This window comes from Chiloscyllium plagiosum, unplaced genomic scaffold (genome assembly GCF_037043375.1).
Source record: "Chiloscyllium plagiosum isolate Xiang-an unplaced genomic scaffold, Cpla_swu_hap1 HiC_scaffold_26, whole genome shotgun sequence".
Lineage (NCBI taxonomy): Eukaryota > Metazoa > Chordata > Chondrichthyes > Orectolobiformes > Hemiscylliidae > Chiloscyllium > Chiloscyllium plagiosum.
In genome coordinates, this window is record NW_028270164.1 from 41,765,427 (window position 1) to 41,788,877 (window position 23,451).

The window sequence follows — 23,451 nt, forward strand, 5'->3', positions numbered from 1 at the left end:
TGTGGTGATGTGTAGACGCCAACAATTCAGTGGCACATGGGGTTGGCACACATTTGAGTTCTTTCACAGAGCATACAGTTGATCTTCTATGACTGTGGGAAACCAAGTCCCTCGCTCAGCTGGGGAGAGATCTGGCTCAAAGCACTGTGCACCCAAAATAGTGAAGGAAAATGGGTAAACTTAATCTAAAAAAAATCTTCCTCCATAGGTAGCAGACAGCTGGTTATAAAACAACAAGGATTTAGAAATATTTCAGAAACAAATATTATGGTTTTTGGCCAAGTCTGAATTTGTGGAAAATTTTCACCTGAGGCCTAGCTTGTCTTCTTAGTGTATCTTACCAAATTCACCTACCTACTGCACCCTATGACATCTGATCCTAGCCCCAACTTACCATGCCTATCTTCCCAGTGTGCTTGTGCTTAGTTTTAAGAGGCCATTGGGCATCAGGAAAAGCACAGCAACTCAAAGTTGCTCTCTTTGTTCAACAGCAGAGTGTGAACATGTCAGAGAAGGAGACAATGCTGTTGTGAATCTCCAACAGTTGAGGGGCTAGTGTGGAGGAGAGGAGAACCAGCAAAGGAGACTGCACCACCAGACCTTGCCAACCTGCTCCAAGGTTGCCACCCGGGTCAGTACTGTAGAGGAATGGCCAGCAGTGCCAGAAGGAAAATGACCAATGATCTCCTCCACTGTGCCAATTCAGGTGCAACACTCCTTTTTCTGCTACCTCACAATCACTATCTCGGCTACTGTACCAACTTCCAACCAGGCTAATGCCTCACATGGATACATGGCAGTGCCAAATGGCACTCAGCTGGAGGAGGAATACACATAGGCCCCTCAGAGAGGAGCTATCTCAAACCTGTCTATCTATTCCAACTCTTGGAAATTCCCGTTGAGGAATGTCAACTTACCTCTTTGCACATCTGGCTCGGCCAGACACAGTCACTCTGGGATCACCCTGCCAAACCTCCAGACCTATACATCAGGGCAGTGCCAATGCGCTGTGCTTGTTTTGCGCTTATTTATATGTGGCACTGATTTGACCTGACACCTGGATATTTGACTCACTGTGTAGCCCTGATGTCATTGTTACGCTGTCAAGCACCAATTCATGTCCACACACAATGGTCCATGGACAGAGGTCAGTGCTGAGAGCCTGCTGGAAGCAAGATGAACACTGCATACATATGGCTGTGGTGACACCTTCTGACCTCCTCACGCAACATCTCTATTCCTTTGTGGCCTCTGTGTCCAAAAGTGTAGGTGTCGATGAGTCATTCAGAAAGGTGCAAAGAGGTGCAACACACAAGAGTATTGAGGGTGGGGTGGGCTAGTAGTTTATTCAGATGTCCAAGGAATAGAGTCTCCACAGGTTTCCGTCATGTACAGTAAATGGGTCTGTATGCAATGTTCTTCCCCTTTAAAAGCCTTATTATTGGTGGGTGCTACAGTCTCCTTTCTCAATTGCCCTGCCCACTCGCAGCTATTTTCTTTCTCTTGTGCATTTCTGATTTCTAGCACGATGGAAGGTGACAGTCTCAGCCTGACTCTGACCGAGCTTCCAAGCAGCCAAAGCCCCTTTCTGTAAAGCCTATAAGTTACACACCTCCTTAGGCCCCCACACAAATCCATCTACAGCATGATCCCATTCCTATTCATGCTTTACCATATCCCCCCTTTTGCAGAAACTGACGTCCCTGTTCACAACTGTCATCTCCCCCACATCCACCTTCACCCTCCAGTCCTAAAGCCTAACTTGCAGGATCTAATTCCGACGGCAATGGCTGCTCTTACTCCGTTCCCCTGCCCGTCATTTCACAAATCCTCTTTGTTCCTTAATTTCTGAAGCTGAAGTGACAGACTGACTGTGGTCCACACACTCCCATCATTCTCAGGTGACAAGTGCCCAGATCCCTGACTGATAGATGTACATTTCCACTGCTGCATTAGCCCTGCTGTTTAACTGGCTGCTATGGAGCGATGGGACTGACCGTGACCCACTCCCCGAACTGCAGAGACACGGACCCCTGACTGAGAACACCTCGACCAGACGCCTGACCATAACCAATTGTCTGGTATGGCATTGGAGCCTGCCCTTCACTTAGTGTACTCGGAACCCCTGCCTGACTGGTGCCTCCATTGACTATGCTGAGGATGACTCCCCTGAAACCTTGCGACACAGCTGCCTGCTTGCTGCACAATACTGTGGCACTGCCACATAAGCTGTTGGCACAGGGTACAATGTGAGACTGATGGAGCACACTGCCACACACACAAATATCCATCCCCTTTTTAGTGAGGACTGCTGACCAGCAAGGCAAGCTACGTGGCCATATGACTATGTGAACTGACACAGAAAGGCAATACAAGGCAAGGCATGAATCTGTGAGTGTGCAGGTAGACACTAAGTGAGTGAGTGCTAAGAGAGCAAGAAATGAGATGCAGCGTGGTTCAGTCTATGAGATGGGCCCCTGTCTGAGCCCACCAGATGTCCCTACTGCAACCTTTCAATTGTAGTTGCCAGTGCACCCTGCAATACAAATGAAAAGTACCCTGCCAGTGCATTAGAGAGGTCACCAAGATCACGAGTCATAGAGTTATACAGCGCGGAAGCAGACCTTTTGGTCCAACTAGTCCATGCCGAACATGATCCTAGCCCCAACTTACCATGCCTACATAAACTAGCCCTATCTGCCTGCCCCGAGCCCATATCCATCCAAACCTTTCCTTTTCATGTATCTATCCAACTGTCTTTTAAATGTTGCACGCGAACCATCCTCTGTGTAAAAAATTTGCCTCTTATGTCTTTTTAAAATCTCTGTCCTCTCACCTTAAAAATGTGCCTCTTAGTCTTGAAATCCCCCATCCTAGGGAAAACACAACTACCATTAACCCTACCTCAGCCTCTTATTATTTTATAAACTTCTATTAGACCGTCTCTCAATCTCATACACAACAGTGAAAACGTTCCAACTTATCCAGCCTCTCCTTATAGCTCAAACTTCCATACCCGATAACGTCATAGAGTCATACAGTGCGGAAGCAGATCTTTTGGTCCAACCAGTCCATGCCGAACATAATCACAAACTAAATCCTGGTAAATCTCTTCTGAACCCTCTCCAGTTTGATAATATCTTTTCTATAAGTGGGCGACCAGAACTGGACACAGTATTCCAGAAGAGGCTTCACCAATGTTCTATACAATCGCAACATGACTTCCCAACTCCTATACTCAAAGGACTGAGCAATGAAAGCAAGCATGTCGAAGATCTATGACCATTGAAGAGATGAAAAATATCATGGAAATCCTAAGACACACAACCCAAAATCCACACACCCTCGTCACAAGGGATGCTGCCCACTTGTGGTTGAGCCTGGCACAACCATCAAGAGTAAAAGTTAAAAAGTGCAAGCAATAACAGAGGGTGGCATCTTCCCAGGCCCTGAACAATGTCGACCCTGGCAGGAAATTGGGGAAAATTGTGGGAGAAGTCGAGTGAGGCCCTTCTTAATGTTGGGAGAAACAAGCTGCATTTCCAGTGAAGTCCCAGACATCAAGATGGGGTTCTCACTAGAGAGAGGCAAGTGGCCCATTAACGGGGATTATTACTCATTGTCACCCAGATTATTACTTAATCTTGCCTCATTAATGTGCACTCACCTATTCCAACAGATAGAAACTGGACATTGAGAATTGCTGACATGCAAGTACCTGCTCAATCTAGTTTGTCCCTCCAATCCTCCAAACCAATGTCTCTGGGCATTATCCATGGGCTGGGACCTCATATCCACAGACACTGGTATGCAAAACCACCATTATAGCACATCTCTGATCCAATTACAATTTACCGCTGTTCTGTAATGCTGCAGATTGGACAACATTAGCAACTAGCATCAGAATGTTACAGGTACCCACCACCCTTCACAGATTGAACCAGGCTGCACCTCAGAACAGCTTGGCTAATTACTTAGCGCTCACTCACTTAGCACATCCCTCGTTGTCTTTTAGGGCTTTTCCCCTGAGACAGAGCTACTGACACACCTTATTTCTGCCTTGCTGTTTAGTAAAGATTCAAGTCCGTTCAGCAACAATCTGTGATCAGTCAAGAGGGTGGTGGACAGGTTGCTGATGGTACTGAGCTATGTCAGTTTCACACCTATACCATGTCTCAGCAGTGGACACAGCAAACACACTGAAAGTGCTTCAAGCAAATGGCCAACACCTCAAAATTGCCCTCAGTCAAGGCAAGAGAGATACCCTTCAGCCAGGCTTTCTGCAGGCTGTTTGCTCCTGGAATGAGACAAAGGGAGGGATTCAAAGAGATGAAAATAGTCATAGAGTCATATAGCACGGGGACAGACCCTTCGGTCCAACCAGTCCATGCCGAACACAACCCCAAATCAAACCAGTCCCACCTGTCTGCTCCTAGCCCACATCCCCCCCAAACCCTTCACACCCATGTACCCATCCAAATGTCTCCCAAATGTTGCAATTGTATCCACATCCACCACTTCCTCAGGACGTTCATCCCACACGTGAACCATCCTCTGTGTAAAAAGGTTGCCCCCATGTCTTTTCTGAATCTCTCTTCTCTCACAGTGAAAACGTCTCCCCCCCCCCGAGTCTTGAAATCCCCCATCCTAGGGAAAAGACAACTATCATTAACTCTATCTATATCCCTCATTATTTTATAAACTTATATAAGGTCCCCTCTCAACCTCTAATGTTCCAGTGAAGAAAGTCCCAGCCTATAGGTCAAGCAGTTGGAGCAAGGTGATGAGGTGTCCCAAGTGAGTGAATGAACCCATACAGAAGCCCCGCTGTGTTATCTGGGGAACTGGGTAAGAGTGAGTGAGGGAAGATGTTGCAATTGTGAGCATGGTAGACCACGGTGCTTGGTGTGCAGTAGCAGAGATACACAATGAGTGTTTGGTAGCAGAGAGAAGATGGTGACACTTACCATTGCAGAGAGAAAATGGCTATTGAGCATCTTTAAACATCACTGAACATTCCTTTAGTGGACCGAGACTGCGCTGACCCAACTGGCAAACTCAGAACAGCTGGCAGTGCCTAGTATCAGTCTCCTCTCAGCCAGTCCTAGGGGGAAAGGGGGGGGGGTGCCCTTTCTCTGGACCACCGTGTCCATGAGGAGCTGCAGGATCTAGTTCAGAAAGTGGTGTGCTAAAATCCCCTGAGTGGTTGCTGGATGCCTCACGCCAGTGTCCATGGAGGAAGGGTATGTGTGGCAGGTGCACATGGATTATGCATTGAGCTGCACTTTGATTGTACCTAACACGGAGGTTGTTTGGAGCAAGTGGCAAACAGAAATTGCCAGGTACCCGCTCTGGTTTCCATGACAGGTTTGTGTTTGGTGAGTTTGGGAAGACAGAAAGCTGAATATTAACAAGGTAAATTAGGCTGTCAACAAGATGTTTAATAAGCAATAATCCCCCTTATCTGACAACTCGCCAGTGAGAAACTCACCACAGCACTCCGTGAAAGTAAAATCAGGAGCAAGGTGCTCCCGACGTTCAAATAGATCTCACCGACCTCTCATCGAATTGTGGCATTCAACCCTTCAAAGGCTCAAACCTTTTCAAGATTCTGCCTGTTATGCTTTTGAAACAATTTCCCTTACCAAAATGACCAAGAGCTGTTTTGCAGTTGTCTGATGTTTACAGCTGCATTGCACAACTTACATTAGTCATAACAATACACTAAGACCTTGATGTGGTTCCGAGGCAAACGTATAGCAATCTAGAATCTGACAAGTGCTAACGCCGTCACCTTAAAATGCAGTTCTGCACAGACCAAGTTCTTCTAGTAAGTGTATCATAACAAAGATCATCTTCTCATATTGTGTTCAGGTTTTGATTGAAAAATCATTCCCTTCAACAAGCAAGAATTCATAGCAACAGTTTCAAAACAGTATTTACCTCAACGCTTCGAGGAAGATGGAAAGGAAAAGCGGCTGGTAAAAATGGAAGATAAAGAAAGAATGGGAAGTGATTACTGAATCATTAAAAAAAAGAAAAATTATAAAACAAAATATGGAAAGAGAAATGAAAGGTCCAAAAAATGAAGAATTTAAGGAACAAAGTGACTCCAGGGAAGAGAAAATTAAAGGATTAAAAAGCAAATAAAAAGAATGTACCATTTCATTAATAAAATACAATGTCAACTTTAATTGAAAGATTAGAAGCTGTTAAGTCAAATTTAATGGACTCCAAACTCGAGGCTACTGGCAAAGGGCCATCAAGTCTGCAGTTAGATGAAATAATGAGTCTGAGCTACATAACAAGGGGGATGTCTCCTAGCTCACCACAGCCTGCAGAATAATAAGATGTTATGTTTTATCTCTATTCAATAATTTTGGAGGGTTCAATGCACGGTGTGGTTTGGGAGAGATTGTAGGGGAAAGGAATACTTCATCGCTTCTAGTTGGCAAGATGTTTTTAACTGTAAAATCTGAAATACATTCTCCATATTCATTATTGAATTCTAACACTTTTCAAACTGTTTGAAGACCTCTCCAGTGAAGTGCCTTTAGATTATACACTGTCTCTGTACATAAATATATATTCACAAGTTGTTTTCAGCAAAGCTGCTGAGGTGCTCACAGTGGCTCAGTGGTTAGCACTGCTACCTCACAGCACCGGCTTCAATTCCAGCCTCGGGCGACTGTGTGGAATTTTCACATTCTCTCTGTGTCTACGTGGGTTTCCTCTGGGTGCTCTGGTTTCCTCCCACTATCTTAAGATATGCAGGTTTGGTGAATTGGCCATTCTAAATTGCTCATAGTGTCCAGGGATGTGTAGGTAAGGGGCATTAGTTAGGAGAAATTAGAGTAGTAGGGGAACGGGTCTGGGTGGGATGCTTTTCAGAGGGTCAGTGTGGACTGGTTGGACCAAATGGCCTGTTCCTATACTATAGGGATTCTATTGTCTAGAAGATGCTTTCACAATTGACTCTAGTTGTTCCTAGCTTGTGAAAGCCAATTGAAGACAGACATTAAGAGAATGCACGAGGTTGATTAATTAACTTTTGTTTCAATATGTCAATATTTTATTTATAAATGTGGTTTAATTTAGCATTTTGGCCAATGGGACCCAGTGCTGGTCAGTGACAGAAGAATAGTAAGGCATGGAATTAGGATGTGTTCACTGATACAGCAGGTGAATGAGTCGATCACAGACAGCCTGGCCAGCAAGGGACTATGTTGATTGCCTCCTTCTCAGCATTTCCCACATACCTAGGAGCAAGAGCAATGCTCTCATGATGCTGTGCAGTCAGCAGCACATCATCATGAGACTTGATACCCACTCTGTCACCTAATGAAGGGCTGATCCACAGCTGTCCAGACAATAGATGCATTATTTAAGTACCTCAGTGATCTGCTCCATCATATTCCATGTTGCAGTATGGCTTTCATTTATTATGCATACTTTCAACATGGGACATGGGCTTGCACACCAGAATCAAGAGCAATGTGGTCAGTGGGTACTCCTTAGTTCTCAGTTGCCGCTCTCCACTTTGCTGTGGTGGCCCAAATGATGATGGTACAGTAGATTTGTGCAGTGTGAAGGCAACACAACAGCTGTTCAGATACTGATAAGATATTACGTCTAGAAGGCTGTAAAGTGTCTAGTCTGAAGATGAGTGTTGTTCTTCCAGTTTGCACTGTGATTCACTGGATCACTGCAGCATTCCGAGGACAGACATGTGGGCATGCGAGCAGGGCACTATGTTAAAACGACTGGCTACAGGAACATCAGGGTCCTGCTTGAGCACAGACTGGAGGTGTTCTGCAAAGCGGTCACCCAGTCTGTGTTTGGTTTCTCCAATGTAAAGTAGGCCACCTGGCTGACTTGTTCTCTCAGTGAACAAATTCTCCTTTCATTCACCTCACTTCTGCCAAGTCAAAGGAGTGGCTATGGACACCCACATGGGTCCCAGTTCTGCCTGCCTCTTTTTGGGACTTGTGGAACAATCCTTGTTCCAGTCTTACACTGGCCCCTCTCCCACAATGCTTTTGTTGTACATTGACGACTGCTTCAGTGCCACTTCATGCTCCCGTCAGGACTTTGAAAACTTTATTAATTTTGCCTCCAATTTCCACTCCTCTGTAACTTTCACATCATCCATTTTAGACACTTCCCTTCCTTTTGTTGACCCCTCTCTCTCCATTTCCACTGCCATCCACTTCAAAGCCATTGACTCCCATAGCTACCTTCACTACAGCTCGTCACACCCCATGTCCTGCAAGAACTCCATCCCATTTCCCAGTTCTTTTGCCTACGTCGTATTTGTTCAGATGATACCACCTTCCAAAGCAGCACTGCTGACAAGGCTTGTTTTTCCATGACTGTGATTTCCCACCCACTGTGGTTGACAGGGGCCTCAACCACATCTGGTCTATCACCCGTGCTTCCACCCTTGCCCCTTCACATCACTCACAACAGTGTGATTGGGTCCCCCTTGTCCTCATTTTACATTTCCACCAACCTCCGCATTCAAATGATCATTCTCTACCATTTCAGACAACTCCAGCAGAATGCCACCACCAAACACATCTTCCCCTCAATTCCCCTGTCTGCATTTGCAGGAATTGTTCCCTCCAGGATACCCTAGTCCATTCCACAATCACCAGCACCACATCCCTCTCTCCACAGCAACTTTCCATGTAACTGCAGAAGGTGCAACATTTGCCCCTTCACCTCTCCCTGCTCACCGTCAAAGGGCCCAGACAGTCGTTCCAGGTGAAGCAGCATTTCACCTGTACCTCCTCCAATCCTGTGTATTGTATTCGCTGCACCCGATGTGGCCTACTCTACATTGGAGAAATCAAATACAGCTTTGGGTGACCACTTTGTGGAACACCTCTAGTCTGTGCTCAAGCAGGACCCTGACATTCCCGTAGCCGGTCATTTTATGACAGCGTCCTGCTCACATGCCCACGTGTCTGTCCTCGGCATGCTGCAATGTTCCAGTGAACCACAGCACAAACTGGAGGAACAACATCTCAGATTACACACATTACAGCCTTCTGGACTTACTATTGAGTTAACTGTCAACATTTCTTCCTTTTCTTTTAGCTTGTTAGCATGTCCTCCCCCTCACCCCCTTCCCACTTACCGTCCTTTCTAGTCTGGCAGGAGACACACTGTTGTGCTGCCATTCTCACATTCCGATCACCCAATCTGAACTATCAACACGTTTTCTTCACTGGCAGCCTCCACCCACTACCCCCAGCCCCCACCATTTCATTGCCACCCCTCAGCTATAGCATAAATGCTGTCCCCTCCCCACTTTAGATTAGATTAGATTATATTAGATTACTTGTGGAAACAGGCCCTTTGGCCCAACAAGTCCACACCGACCCGCCGAAGTGCAACCCATCCATACCCCTACATTTACCCCTTTTACCTAACACTACGGGCAATTTAGCATGGCCAATTCACCTGACCTGCTCATCTTTGGACTGTGGGAGGAAACCGGAGCACCCGGAGGAAACCCACGCAGACACGGGGAGAATGTGCAAACTCCACACAGTCAGTGGCCTGAGTCGGGAATTGAACCCGGGTCTCTGGCGCTGTAAGGCAGCAGTGCTAACCCTTTACTTCAGCTTTGATGAAGCGTCACCTAGACTCAAAACAAAATAAGGGACCACTCATTTAAAACGGAGATGCGGAAGAATTTCTACTCTCAGAAGATTACAAATGTTTGGAATTCCCTACCCCAGAGAGATATGGAGGCTAGATTACAGAAAGTATTTAAAGATAGCTGGATAGTTATTTGAAATATCAGAGAGTTGGGGACTGTGACGAAAGGGTATGAAAGAGGTGTTGATGCCTGGGGGAGATCAGCCATGATTATACTGAACAGTGGAACAAAGTTCAGGGGACAAATGGCCTTCTCCTGCACCTATTTCTTCTGTTCCTTACTCTGCGATTATTAATTAACCCTGCTACATGACACAATACCAAGTTTAATATACCCGGCTTCTGGTCAGATTCAAAGCATACCTCTGTGAGAAACTATCTTGAATGCACTCTGTGACCCCCCCTCATCCAAATTTCTCCTGCCAATCTGACATTTTACAGCTTATATGTAGGCTGAAGTGACCCATAGTTATTGCTATTCTTACATATTTTACCCTACATTGTGGTTATTGTTCAGGAGTTTATCAATCAACGACTTCTTTCCCCTACTATTTCTCATGTCTATCCAAACTGATTTTAAAACTTGAGGCCTGAACCAAGGTAATCTCTAACAACGTTTTGTGCATGGGAAATCATGTCTCACTAACTTGATTGAGTTTTCTCAAAGTAATGAAAAGGATTGATGAAAGAAGAACAGTGGACGTGATCTATATGGACTTCAGTAAGGCATTTGACAAGATTCCGCATGATAGACTGGTTAACAAGCTTAGACCGCATGGAATACAGGGAGAACTAGCGATTTGGATACAGAACTGGCTGAAAGGTAGGAGACAGAGGATGGTGGTGGAGGATTGCTTTTCAGACTGGAGGCCTGTGACCAGTGCAGTGCCACAAGGATCGGTGCTGGGTCCACTACTTTTTGTCATTTATAGAAATGTTAATATAACAGGTATAGTTAGTAAGTTTGCAGATGACACCAAAATTGGAGGTGTAGTGGACAGCAAAAAGAAGGTTACCTCAGAGTACAATGGGATTTTGATCAGATGAGTACAATGGGATTTTGATCAGATGGGCCAATGGGCCAAGGAGTGGCAGATGGAGTTTAATTTAAATAAATGTGAGGTGCTGCATTGGGGGAAGGCAAATCAGGGCAGCACTTATACATTTAATAGTAAGGTCCTGGGGAGTGTTGCTGAACAAAGAGACCTTGGAGTGCAGGTTCATAGCTCCTTGAAAGGGGAGTCACAGATAGATAGGATAGTGAAGAAGGCATTTAGTATGCTTTCCTTTATTGTTCAGAGTATTGAGTACAGGAGTTGGGAGGTCATGTTGCGGCTGTACAGGACGTTGGTCAGGCCACTTTTGGAATACTGCTTGCAATTCTGGTCTCCCTGCTATAGAAATGATTTTGTGAAACTTGAAAAGGTTCAGAAAAGATAAAAAAGGATATTGCCAAGGTTGGAGAATTTGAGCTATAGGAAGAGGCTGAATAGACTGAGATTATTTTCCCTGCAGTGTCAGAGGTTGACCGACGAACGTAAAGAAATTTATAATATCATGTGGAACATGGATAGGATGAATAGCCATGGTCTTTTCCCCAGGGGATGGGGAGTCAAAAACTAGATGGCATTGGTTTAAGGTGAGAGGGAAAAGATTTAAAAGGGACAGAAGGGGCAACGTTTTCACACAGAGGGTGGTGTGTGTATGGAATGAGCTGCCAGATGAAGTGGTGGAGGCTGGTACAATTACAGCATTTAAAAGGCATCTGGATGGGTATATGAATAGGAAGGGTTTAGAGAGATATGGGCCAAGTGCTGGCAAATGGGAATAGATTTATTTAGGATACCTGGTCGAAATGGATGAGTTTGACCGATGGATCTGTTTCCTACATCTCTATGACTCTATAATTGTGCGCAAATACCATCCTTGATTAATAGTGCTACCCCTCCACTTTTACCTAGCGTCCTATTCTTCTTCAATGTCATATACTAATCCTGGTCATCCAGTAGCCCGGTCTCCATAATAGCTGTCAGGTTATATTTATTCACATCAATATGTGCTATAAAACTAACATGTTCTCTCAACCAGGTTTAACTAAATGACAGAAAAAACTGAGGACATGTAGAAAAGGAGGAAGAAAACCATTTACTTCCATAAACACAAATCACCATTGGAAACATATGTTACCCATTACTGATACACAATTCAGTGCAAGATAGCAACCATTAAATATTTGTAGTCTAAAAACCACATAATTAAATCCTGCAGGGTAAGTTTACTTAATACGATATCCAACAACCTCATTTTTATCAATCATTGGTAAATAACTGAAAGAGGAAAGTAATCCAACCTGGAAGGTGAATTTTGAGAGAAATGCAGTCACAATCAACTTAGTTGTGTAACTGAGGTGAAAAAAGAACATGATCCAAATGGTTTCAGAATCTAATCTCAGGTCTTGATTTACCTAGACTTCACTGTATTAATGTTATAAACAAGGATGATTGGAGTTCAGGAGGAACCACAGCTGTCGTCCCAAGACACTGACAGTTCTAACTCAACCACTGTTCCCATTTATTTCCATTTAAACCGGGCACCACAAACCCTCTGATATTTTCATTGATTGAAGGCATCAAGACCAATTCCCGCTCAGACACATAGACACTTTCCAAGTGGCCAAGAAAAGCAACTCCAGTTGTTTTACCCTCTTACCAAGCTAAGAATGTAAAGGCCAATCTTTAAACCTCTACCACAACTCCCAGTACAAATTGCAAACTGAACTCAGGACCTTCATGATATATATGAATTCATATTACACTGGCTCGAACACTTAGCAATTCTGTCGGTTTTGCTATAACAGGATGGTTCTGTTCTTTGTGCAATCCCGTGTTATAAGAAAATTGTGTAATAGCAGCACCATTCAAACTAATGGGGTTGGAATCACATTATAACCAATACAGGGCGACCCCCTTATCCACAGGTTTGGTTACCGTGGTTTCAGTTACCCATGGTTTCCCGTGGCCCAAACATATAAAAGAGAACATTCTGGAATCAGGGACCAGGAGACTGCTGGTAGGGTAGGTTTCCCATTTAAATGGATGAGTTCATACCTATCTGCGGTTTCAGGCTTTGACATATCCCGTGCAAGTACGTAGGGGACTACTATTCGCGTTTTAAAAGTTTGCGCTATAGAAACAGTGTCCCCAATCTGTCAATCATGTTATTAACCAAAAGCGCAATATAGCAGAACAACCAGTAGGCCAGCAACAACTTGTTCTCAACTTGTTAATCAACACTAACATCACATTATAAAACAGGTCAATCATGATAATATGGAAAAAAAACCTTATCATTTTAAACTGGTTTTCACAGCACTTTTGTTGCTCCAAGTCTCTATTTTGAACAAAATGCTCAATATTACTTGTGTTATAAATCTGAAATGGAAACACAAAATGCTGGACAGAAGGGTAATATCAGGCAGCATCTGTGAAAAAGAAGGCCTTGTATCTATAAAGTGGCTTTCACAATCCCAGAATGTCCTCAGTAGTTTTACAGCCAATTATGTGTTGCTAAATTGTAATCACTGTTCCAATGTCGGCAGTCAACTTATGCAGAGCAAGTTCCACTATCAGCAATGAGATGCATAATCAGATTCTTCTTGTTTAGTGATGTTGATTGAGTGACAAAACATTTGGCAGGACACCAGGGATAACTCCCTTTCTCCTCTACAAAACAGCACCATGGGTTCATTCCATCTACTTCAAAATGCAGATGGGGCCTCAGTTTAACATCTCACCTGCAAGATGGAAAGAAGGAATTAACGCTTCCTCAGAAGTGAATTCTCTTCTCTGCAAATTGACTTCCGTTTGCATTTTTTTTTTACCTGTTCACTTTCATCTTCATCTTTTCCATTTCTCTATTCTTTTTCTGTGTTCACTAAAACTTGCTTTCACAGCATCTCCTATCCCAGCAATTCTCTGCAGATCCGAATTGTTCCAATGAAATATCGTATCCCTGAAACATTAAGCTTATACTATCCTCACCCACAAGGTGCTGTGTGATATGGTTTGAATATTCTGTTTCCATTACACCATTTTTAATGTTGAACTCATAGATAAGCTTCTAGATGTGTTTCACACCCACCTGTTTTGTCTCCAGTCAAACAAATGCATACATGATAAGTATCATTACAGGGCACTGGTATTTGTTACTCCATCCATTTCTCAGCAGTTAAACATACAGTCATACAGTCATAGAGTCATAGTGATGTAGAGCATGGAAACAGGCCCTTCGGTCCAACCCGTCCATGCCGACCAGATATCCCAAAGCAATCTAGTTCCACCTGCCAGCACCCGACCCATATCCCTCCAAACCCTTCCTATTCATATACCCATCCAGATGTCTTTTAAATATTGCTATTGTGATAGCCTCCACCATTTCCTCTGGCAGCTCATTCTGTACACGTACCATTCTCTGTGTGAAAAAGTTGCTCCTTAGGTCTCTTTTATATCTTTCCTCTCTCACACTAAACCTATGCCCTCTAGTTCTGGACTCCCCCACCCCAGGGAAAAGACTTTGTCTATTTGTCGTATCCATGCCTCTCATGATTTTATAAACCTTTGTAAGATCACCCCTCAGCCACCAATGCTCCAGGGAAAAAAGCTCCAGCCTGTCCAGCCTCTTCCTATAGCTCAAATCCTCCAACCCTGGCAACATCTTTGTAAATCTTTTCTGATCCCTTTCAAGTTTCACAACATCTTTCCAATAAGGAAGGAGAACAGAACTGCACATAATATTCCAACAGTGGCCGAACCAATGTCCTGTAGCCGCAACATAACCTCCCAACTCCTGTATTCAATACTCTGACCAATAAAGGAAAGTATACCAAACGTATTCACGATCCTATTGACCTGCGACTCCTCTTTCAAGGAGCTATGAACCTGCACTCCAAGGTCTCTTTGTTCAGCAACATTCCCTCGGACTTTACCATTAAGTGTGTAAGTCCTGCTAAGATTTGCTTTTCCAAAATGCAGCACTTCACATTTATCTAAATTAAACTCCATTTGCCACTCCTCAACCCACTAGCCCATCTGATCAAGATCGTGTTGTAATCTGTCCACTACACCTCCAATTTTGGTGTCATCTGCAAACTTACTAACTTTACCTCTTGTGCTCACGTCCAAATCATTTGTATAAATGATGAAAAGTAGTGGAGATCTTAGCCTCACTGAAAAATGTAAAGATCTCCACAACATTAATAAGTCGGTATTCCTGTTAAAATGTAAATGTTAGCATTTTAGGTTTACTCTGGTCTTTGACTGCTGCTTTTCCTACAAAAAGTATATGCACTATGAGGGATGAAGCAGTTCTATCAGGCAGGGGGCAGGTGGGGACGGATGCAGGGGAGAACGGGGGGGGGCGGGGGCAGGGACAGGGGTGGACTGGGACGTTGACAGACAGGTGTGGATGCAGGGGAGGAAGGGGGCAGGGTTGGACAGGGTTGAGGGGGGCGGACAGGGGCAGGGCAGGTTGGGGGCGGACAGAGGGCGGGGTCTCACGGACGGTATGCTGCTGCCTAGTCTCCTGAATGGGGAGTGGACTTAGCAAGTGCTCGCTGTGTCAATCCCATTGAACAGATTGGGGGGAGGGGGGCTTCAGCAATGCTGCAAGTCCCTTACACACAAATGTGTGTTTGCTTAGAAACAAACCCTGAGACAGAGAGAGGGAGCAAGGCAGGCAGAGCGAGGAAAAAGGGAACTTTAGAAAACTCCGAACCCCAGACGAAAGGCATTGAATCAATTAACCAAATAATCAATTATCCAAACGAAATAGTGCCCACCCATCTCGTTCAGATAATCGAGGTTCCTCTGTATTCAATACTCTGACCAATAAAGGAAAGCATGCAAAATGCTTTCTTCACTATCCTATCTATCTGCGACTCCACTTTCAAGGAGCTATGAACCTGCATTGCAAGGTCTCTGTTCAGCAACACTCCCTAGGACCTTACCATTAAGTGTATAAGTCCTGCTAAGATTTGCTTTCCCAAAATGCAGCACCTCTCATTTATCTAAATTAAACTCCATCTGCCACTCCTCAGCTCATTGGTCCATCTGATCAAGATCCTGTTGTAATCTGAGGTAACCCTCTTCGCTGTCCATTACACCTCCAATTTTGATGTCATCAGAGCAACGCTTGCATCAGACTGTTCATCCAGACAGGTACGAACAGAAGGGCAAATATAATGTTTAAAGAAGAAAAATAATCTCATTCATAAATTATGAAAAATTTATGTACAGAAGGCCAAGTCCATAGTTGCTAGAGATTGTTGGCAAGGTAGGGGCTTTAACTATGTTACTCAATAAAAAAAAAGAGAAACAAATGCTTTCTACTTCTTCAATGTAAAGCTTTTCTGATATTTCATGTGATTAATTACAATCTTTCATTAATTTCATAACAGTAATAATTAATAATAATGTGTGAAATGCACAGAAATAATCTGCATTTTCTTAAAAGACCACATTGACTTTATCTTCATAGACATTTACAACTAACATGAATAGAGTGCTTTTCTTCTGGTTATACACCCAATATTTGCAGTAACATAAGCAGATACTAGACATCGGAAATTTTAAGATTCATTCAATGTTCATTCACTTTATTGAGAAAATCATAGTGCAACTGAAAGGTAATGAACATCTGTGATGAAAATTAAGGTGGATGCATCTATGAGTCTGCTCCTGATAATTGATTTATAGTAATTTAAACTTAGTTTTTTTTTACAGGCCGCAAGCTAGAATAACGATAAGCTTTAACAGATCAATGTAACAGATTCTGTTGTCTTCCAGCTTTTCCCATTAAATCTCTCTGAGGCCTCTGATCACTCTATGAAATTAATCTGTTTAATTTATAATTCTGTATGATCTGGCATCATTCAACCCTGTATCTGTCCATAATAGGCAGCATACCAGCAATGGATTAATCGTCATAAGTCTATTGCCAGGTCAACACCAGGCGATGTCACCACTAGGGCTTTTGAAAATAAGATTATTTAAGATTTATTGTTCCCTCCCAAGCCAAAAATCGAGGAGAGTTGCCTAATATCCTAAGTTTCAATTCTTTTGTACATATACTGGTACCGAATGTCTTTGAGATAAATAACCATTTTACAGACTGGATTTTAAGGGATCTAAGCAGGCTGGAAGGCTGACGGGGAGCAGAGTGGAAGGGGAAACACAAGAGGAAATTACAGTACCTTCCCACCAATATGTCATAATGCCAGCAGTAGAGAAAGGTGGCAGTTTGGACATCAATTGTGGTACATCTCAAAGCTGACAAAAGCAACCCCCACTGCCTGACACCCTCTACCATGGGAAGCCTACAATCCTCATGATACAGCCTGCTCACTACTCTCTGGCAAAAGAGAATCAAATGGATGAAATGTCCTCAGTGATCACCCTTACATAATGGCAGATAATAAAGTGGGAGATGTTGCAAATATGTCCTACTGTAGCCAGATACAAGGTTTGAGGCTAAGTCACTTTCTCAGACACTAGCAATGCCATCCTTACCATGCTCACAAATTTCCTTACAACTAACATGAATAGAGTGCTTTTCTTCTGGTTATACACCCAATATTTGCAGTAACATAAGCAGATACTAGACATCAGAAATTTTAAGACGCATTCGATGTTCATTCACTTTATTGAGAAAATCATAGTGCAACTGAAAGGTAATGAACATTTACATTTTAACAGGAATACCGACTTATTAATGTTGTGGAGATCTTTACATTTTTCAGTGAGGCTAAGATCTCCACTACTTTTCATCATTTATACAAATGATTTGGACTTGAGCACAAGAGGTAAAGTTAGTAAGTTTGCAGATGACACCAAAATTGGAGGTGTAGTGGACAGCGAAGAAGTTTACCTTAGATTACAACACGATCTTGATCAGATGGGCTAGTGGGCTGAGGGGTGGCAAATGGAGTTTAATTTAGGTAAATGTAAAGTGCTGCATTTTGGGAAAGCAAATCTTAGCTGGACTTATTCACTTAATGGTAAGGTCCTAGGGAGTGTTGCTGAACAAAGAGACCTTGGAGTGCAGGTTCATAGCTCCTTGAAAGAGGAGTCGCAGGTCAATAGGATAGTGAATAAGTTTGGTATACTTTCCTTTATTGGTCAGAGTATTGAGTACAGGAGTTGGGAGGTCATGTTGCGGCTGTACAGGACATTGGTTCGGCCACTGTTGGAATATTCCTTATGGTATTTCTTATCTTATAAGTAATTGAAGACGATAATTATAAAGTTAGTCATATCTTTTTACAACCTTGACTCGCTATAGTTGCAGGCATACAACTCACAATTTGGTGGAATTGTAACAAGATACCTGAAAGTTCTCTGATTCCATGGCTGTAAACAGACACTTGCAAATCAATCCTTGCTACTGTAAGATCTATCTAGTTACAAACAAAGTCTTTGAAACAAAGTCCTGGGTACAGTATCTTCTATAGCAACTGTGGAATCTCGAAGAAAAACACATCCTTTGGTATAAGAAATTGTTTCCACTATATCACAGGCTGTCTGTGGTATTGGAAAAAAAGATAACGGGCTTTTAATACACCAATTGTAAATTAGTTTCTTCAGCAATGTGGTACTGTTTAAGGCAGGATCTCAGTCTCATCGAAAGAGTGAAAGGCTTAAGCCAGAAATTCAGTCAGCATTCCTGAAGCTGATCCCATTAGTCATAGTTACTTCAATCTGTCAACACTTTGTGGGAAACTGGATTAAAGGTGTTCTTAAATTACATTGTGCCTGCTCTATTAACCTGATCCAATTGTCCTTACCAGTCTCTCATGAACTAAACTCTAAAGGTTCCCTTCAATGCAAGTCAATCAATTATTATCATGCGTCCCTGACCCTTTCTAACAATGATAAGACAGCCAAGGATTTCTGCCACATTAATTTTCTATGCACTCTTGTCACATGATTTAAGGTGACCTTGTTTTCTGGACACTGTTTTAATGGCCATTCCAGGATTTGAGCCTTCATTCACTTCATAGCATTTTATTAAAGAGTAAGAATTGTGCTGGGGTAAAAGGGAGAGTATCAGACTTAACTCAGAAGAGTTTTACACTTACTGGGTGCGATAATAATCAGAACCCAGCCTTGAAGCATCCTACAACCTAACCTTCCTACATGTAGTCAGGAAATATTTTGATTTGATTCCACTGAGGCGATTTTTTAGTTATCAGCCCACATCCTTCTATTTTGCTCGTTCTGGTTGGGTGAGTTTTCACCTAGACTGGCTGGCCATGCATGGCAGTGGTGAGGAATTTCAAGACAGGAATGAGGGAGGAAAAGACCATCTGACATTGCCTAGCTCACTTCAAACGATCCAGGATCCACAAGACCCACGCATAGGAATTGGGAGCAGGGCACCGAAGTCTGTTCCACCGTTCATCCGTGACTTAGCTCCAACTATACAATGTGGTTTTGAAACCTTTAATTACCTTGATGTGCTCAGTGGGAGATAGTGAGGTCTGCAGATGCTGGAGAAGTCAGAGTCGTTAAAGTGTGGTGCTTGAAAAAGCACAGCAGTCAGGCAGCATCTGAGGAGCAAGAAAGAAATGTCTTGGGCTTAACACTTCATCCTGATGAGGTGTTAAGCTCAAAACGTCGACTCTCTGGTTCCTCAGATGCTGCCTGACTTGTTGTTCTCAGTAAAAAGTCTATACGCCAATCATCCATGTTTTATCGAGTCAATATTTTATTGTCATCTGTAAAGTTTGCCCGATACTGTTGAGGAAAGCTGCTCCACTTGTCAGTACAAGTCCCTTTAGTTTTGAACAATTATGCTCCTGTGAAGAATGCTCCCTTGATAGGTGTTATGAATTCAGGATTGCTCTGGCATCACTGGGAGTACAGTGGTACTAGTTGCTCTCTTCATGTGGTCCTGGCGCACACTTTTATTGCACATTGGCTCCTGCTGCCCAACCATGTTGCGGTAGTGCGGTTCCTCTGTGATCTACACTGAATTTCTCAAGCATGTGTACTACTTCAGTCTCTCCGTGTTACTACTGGGCCAGGTGATGGTCAATAAGATTTGCAAGCTGCCTTTTATTCGGGGAAAAACACATGGAACAATGAGACTGATAAGAGATGCTTGATACAATCAATACAGCTTCTGTATTGTTAGAAAAATAACGCACATGCGAATATCAGCCAACTCCAATGAGCCATTTAGCTTAATTCAATTTAACAATCTCTTTATGCCTTGTACCTTGAAGCGTTTGCCTTGCCAAGGTGGCACCGTGCCGAGCAGTTGATTGGAAAGAAGATGAATGGCGATTCCAATGCTTGATTGAAAGTTCTCTTGGAGATGTAAACAATGGAAAATTCATGAATTTTAGTAAGAAGGGCAACTGGATACTGGAACCACTGTTTGATCTCTGAAGCCCGACTGTGGATTGTGACCATGTATTCAGGAATGATCAGGAGCTGGACTCTTGGTGGAACTACCCCTCCCAAACTCTGGCAATTGGAACATAAGACTATTGAGGCAACTGGTTGCCTCGTTTCATATGAGCTGCTTCAACACCGGGGTCCAACTCAATTCCTGTAAACAATGAAGGTCCTAACGTCCACCATACAGCACATTTATCCATTTATGTTCTATGCATTTCTGCTAGAAAGAGCTGGGCTGGGAAGAATACAGTAAAATTAGAATCTTAGAAGTTGCAGTGCAAAAGGAGGACAAGTGGCCCATCACAGCTGTGTGGGCTCCTCCAATACAGAAGTAATCTTAGTATAAGGTGTGATATTGCTGGCTCAGCTATTCCATGTGACAAAAGATCCAACAACTCATTGCGTAACTGTAATCATTTGAATTATATGTTGCATGACACACTTTGAGCCCTCGACTAATACTGTCAAGTGGATGCAAACAGAATGTCTGGATTTGGTTTACTTTGCATCAGTTTTAAAATATTCAACCTTATTTTGTTTTGAAGCAAACAATGAACAATGTATTTCTCCGAAAACATACGACCTTTACTCCTTAAAGGGTTACCAGTTGGGAATGTTGTGGCTAAGCTGATGTACATGACAAGGGGTTTTGTATGAATATCAGATTTAATTTCACCAGTCATCAAAAGGTGACTTGCTTTAATGTACATTACTGTGGTTAATTTGTATTTTGATCTTTGTTCAAATTCCACATGGCTGTGTTTGCAGGAAAACTCTTCTTATCTCACGGCGAGTACAGAAACACAACACTGCTTGTTTGAGACCCCGCCCCCTACAAGTCACAAACTGTATTTCAACTCGCCTTTTGAAGTGGCAATACTAAACAAGCATTTTAATCTTAAAGCCGCAAGTTCAGAAATGCTTGAGTTATCAGATATTACCGGCTATTTTTAAAAAAAAATTGCAGAATTGGAAGCATAAACAAGCAGAAAGATAGAGAGCTTTGGCTTCAATATCTAAAGTAATGGTCTGCTGGGATAGTACAGAACTAAATTGTTGCCATAAAGTACATTTTCTTTGTCCAGTTAAAATCAAATGTATTTAAACCTAGGGAACCTTTTTGTTTTGTACAATATGAGAAGCCTTTCGTGCAGCTAGGTGTATGTCACGGTAATCGCTTTCGTAAAATGGGTGCTGCTCCACAAAAGACATTCTGAACACTTATAACAATAGCTGCTTAAGCATTCCATATGTGTGTCAGCCTCAAGGTCAATATAAATGCCAATCATTTTAAAAATAGTTTAGAAACTGAAGTGTGAACATAGACTTTTAATTTTACAATGATCTTTACGACATATAATAATACATGATAACAAAGGAGCTTTTCACCCTAATAGCTCATTTTGCAATATTTCGGCAAAGGATTAAACTGAAAAATGCATACTTAATGTTTCTTTAAATTAAGTTGCAGAAAAAAAAGTACTTTCTTGCTGTAAAAGGTGGCTTGCATTTCTAATGATACCCAGCTTCCTCTCATATAAGATGTTCTGTTAACTGGTTTGTGAGTATTACAAAATGGAGTACCATGATAAATATTAAGTTCTGTGAACTTGGACTCCTTGGCATCCTGCATGATGTGTGAATCTCAACTGTGTATAAACAGAAAGAGCAAGTACTATGAGCAACAAGGATTCAGAAGAACGCTGGCACCAGGAAGCAACCATGGAGGTTGCTAGGTTGCGTTGCTGCCATCTTTCAAGGAAGAAGACCTGCTACCTTACCTACATGTGACTTCACTTCCACAAACACAATGTCTCAGGAGACTGAGACAGGATGATATGTCACCCACATACCAAAGCAAACTTTAAAGATCAGAGGGTATGCGGCCTACTGCAGGTTGATTAACGTAATGTAACCTGCTTTCATAATCTTCAAACAGCCAAACATTTTGTGGGAAGTAGGATTCTAAACAGGGTTAGAATAGGATCAGCTTAGAAAAACACCTCCTGAAGACATTTGAACAGGTACATAAATGAAACAGATTAATGGGATGAGTTCAGTTTTGGAAGCCTAGTCAGCATGGATGAGTTGGGCTGAAGGATCTGTTTTTGTGCTGTATGACTCTGACTCTAAATATCTGATGGCAGTGTGAGCAGTATTGGCTGAATAGCCTATTCATGAGTTTAAATCAGGTTGAAAGGACTATTCTAGAGCCTTGGGACTGGGTTTTAAGTCCACAATTCAAGTCAGCTTTCCTAAAATAGAGCATGATGTCATTGGGTGGGTAAGATGATGCCATCACACCAGTTTCAAACATTACAGAAAACATGCAGGGACAGAAATCAGAAACCCAGCCACTGTTTTGAAATGATTAAGTAAGAAGCTGTGGTGCTTGTGAAAGATCCAATCACTTGAAAATTTTCAGTCTCCTCTGCTTCTTTTGTGGGTCAGCTGTAAAAAGTTTTGCGAATGATTTACTGCAGTTATGAGGAGGTGATACAAAGGTACAAGGAAGGACAGGCTTAAACTGGGTCAGTGACTGAACGTAGCAGTAATGTTCTCTGGTGAAGATGGAGGTTTCTGCAAAGCTTTTTAAACACATTTTTGAGCCCTGATTAAAAATAAAGGAAACATTTAGAGAGTATGTAGCCTTTAAGCTCAAAGTCGAGACTGACTTATGTATTATAGTATTTCCATCTGCTGCATGACAGCAATCCTGTCCCCCAGGTTACATCTCTCATTGACCTCCTTCCCATCAGATAGCCACTAACTGGCCAGCTAACACATGCTTGAACAAGTTTGAGATGGTGTGAGTAAGTGATCACTCAGTTAGTGCTCCATTTTCCTTACCCAACCGAGAAACATAAAATCTAACTCATACAACAGAGGTAAAGGCCAATCAACCCATTATATTCATGTTGTCTTTTTGAAAGAAACAACCAATTGGATAATATCCAAATTCTCTTGCTCTTTTCCCACGGCCCTAAAAAATGTTTCCATTCCAAGTAAGTATCTGATTCCTATTGAAATATACCATTGAACCTGCCTCCATTCAGAATTATGATCAGGATAGTGGGCAGCTGCAATAAGGAGCTTAGCAAACTTGTGATTTTGGAACCTAAGGCCCACAGCAGCAGGCTCTGCATTATCAGAGGTTGCTGAGGACAAACAGCAAACTTTTCCAAAGCAAGGTAAACCCAAAACAAATCCAGTCAGTACCATTGTATCTGCATCAGGGTCCAGGGTGACATTATCAGGGGCAGGAATGCTTCATCTTCCACCTCAGAACACTTCAACCCCAGGGCATCAATGTGGATTTCAT

General features: G+C 42.7%; 1 protein-coding gene across 1 annotated transcript in view; it reads right to left on the bottom strand.

Annotated features, from left to right (window-relative positions):
* Nucleotides 1-23,451, bottom strand: part of LOC122563262 (signal peptide, CUB and EGF-like domain-containing protein 3) — a 367,101-nt gene that overhangs the window by 58,917 nt on the left and 284,733 nt on the right. The gene's annotated exons all lie outside the window — the stretch shown is intronic.